Source organism: Myotis davidii, unplaced genomic scaffold (assembly GCF_000327345.1).
Source record: "Myotis davidii unplaced genomic scaffold, ASM32734v1 scaffold348, whole genome shotgun sequence".
Lineage (NCBI taxonomy): Eukaryota > Metazoa > Chordata > Mammalia > Chiroptera > Vespertilionidae > Myotis > Myotis davidii.
This window is the reverse complement of record NW_006298965.1, coordinates 194,363-196,775: the sequence shown is the minus strand read 5'-3', so window position 1 is coordinate 196,775 and position 2,413 is coordinate 194,363. Positions and strand designations below refer to the sequence as shown.

The following is a 2,413-nucleotide window of genomic DNA, read 5'->3' as shown; positions in this document are numbered from 1 at the left end:
GTCTAGCCAGGAATGGGGGTGTGAAATCTTACAAAGGCAGCCATTGCAGGAAGGGAAACACTATATGGCGCATAGGAACAGGGCATTCTGAAAACATATGAGGAATATTACATGCTATCGGTACTTTCTTGTTAGGTTAAAGGATACATTCTTGTAATTCTAGAAAAAGAATTACAGCAATTTTTCCCGTTTCCCTTGTCTCGGCAGTTATTAGCAGGCACCTTATGAACACTTGCTCTATGACAAACGCTTCTCTAAGTTTCAGAAGAACTGAATTAATTTACAAACAATCCTGGGGTCTCTGAGACACAAAGAAATTAAGTGACCTTCCCAAATTATTTAACAATACTGATGTGGGTACTATTATACCCCCATTTTACAGATCAGGAGTCTGAGGCACAGAGCGCTAACAAGCTTGTCTAGGTCTCACAGTGACTAAGGGTAGAAATGGAGTCTGGATACACACAGTTTGGCTCAGCAGTCTCCGTAAAGATTTCCAAAATTTTGAGCGAAAAAACTATAAGAGTTAGAAGTAATGATGAATGAAAAAGTTACTGCTTCAAAGTGTTCAAATTCTCAGTTGGGGAAAGGTGTGTGTGTGTGTGTGTGTGTGTGTGTGTGTGTACCTATGTGTGTACATGGGAGAAGTAAGGGGTGAAATAAGACATGGTGTAGCTCCTCCCTGCCCCAAGTTGCTCTTATTTTCATCAGGGAAAAAGAAACAAAGATGAAAACTTTCTTTGTAGGTTATACCCAACCCCTGAATGAAGCTTAGGGGATTTTTTAAGGGATCATTCATTATTTAATTTAAAAAATCTAGCTTTTTAACTGGTCTGCTAATTTTGGGGTACCAACAATATAATAAAAAATATGAGGCCTAGGAATTTCAGGGATGTTCCTGTCTATCATAGTGTATAACCCATCCCCATTTGTGCTCCTCCTAAACTTGATCTCCACACAGGGCTACCGCCCTGCGAACAGGTCAGAGTAGGCAAAAGTTCCGCTGGTATCGAAGCTCTTATCCCAAGGGAATGAATGACCTGCTGGAGACTTGGCTGTTTACATACTTAAAATTCAGAGTCAGGCCCACTTGAAGAATAGTCATTTGTGATGGAAATGAGGGATGATGCTAGACATTACAAAATTATTATTCAGGTTTCAAAAGTCAGGGTGCTTGAAAGTGCTTCATTATACAGTTACATGTTTGTGTATGGAGTATGGTGAGATTTCTTTTCATCTTTCTTATCTAAACTCTGTTTCCAAAGACAGTTAAGCCCCTTTGCATGAAGACATCCATGTTTCATTTTAAATATAACTTAAAAGAATGATATATGGACGTGATTTCTAGCTTTCTTCACTCTTTTTGTGTATTATTGAATTGGGCTTCCATTGGATGTTACAACTAGCAGTGGCTTAGATAAATAAGATCTTATTTGTATTTCTAACCCTCCCACTCCCCTCTCCACCACACACACATCTGGGGGAAGATAATCCAGGGGTACCAGAGTCACCCTGGCTGATTCTTTCCATTCCTCTCTCCCAAATTGTAAGATTTTTTTTTTTTTAAAGTTATAGTCAGGTCTTTATTTAAGAATCTCATCTGTCAACTTAGCGGTTTCCACCAACACGGGGAGCAGAAACCTTCACAGGCTCCATAATCTTTTGCTTAGGTGCTGCCTTTGTGGGAGCCTTAGCAGCAGCCATTGCAGTCTTTTTAGATGCTTGCTTAGCCTTTTGTGCTTCCTTGGCAGCCCTGATAGCTTGTTCTTGCTGAGCTTTCCCAACTCAGGCTTCTGGTTCCTCTTGGCCATTATATCAGCAAGAGAGGCACCAGTGATGGCCCTCTGGAATTTGACTGCAGTGCAGGTTCTTTTCTTTTGAATTTCTTCCGACTGTCCCTTTTAGTGCTTTCTTCTCTAGAGCACAGTCCAGTTTATCTGCCTAGGGTTCCTCTTGGAAAGGAGTGCCGACTTGCATTTTGCATTAAAAAACTGGAAAGCCTTCCCGTCGGTCCTGGCATAGCGCTGCCTGTGTCCGGGATAGATCTTGTACCCACTGAAGCCGCACAGCTCAACCTTCATGGCTGCGGCCGCCGGAGAGCAGGAAAGATCCCAAATTGTAAGATTTTGACCTCTTGTTTGCCAATTCCCCACAAGTTGGCTGCTGCACCTCCAGATTCACCTACATGTTCCAGGCATATGGAGACTTGGCTAAATGAGAGCCAAGTCTCTCAATTAAAAAAAAAGGTTTTCATTGATTTTTTAGAGAGAGAGGAAGGGAGAGGGAGAGAGAGATAGAAACATCTATGAGGAAGAAACCTCAGCATTGATCAGCTGCCTTCTGCACTCCCCCTGCCTGGGAATTGAATTGGTGACCTCTCGGTGCCTGGGTCGATGCTCAACCACTGAGCCAC

The 2,413-nt window shown here is 42.3% G+C and overlaps 1 pseudogene; it reads right to left on the bottom strand.

Moving 5' to 3' along the window:
* Positions 1-1,578: 1,578 nt before the first annotated feature.
* On the bottom strand, positions 1,579-2,103 carry LOC102758605 (annotated as a pseudogene).
* Between the last annotated feature and the right edge of the window lie 310 nt (positions 2,104-2,413).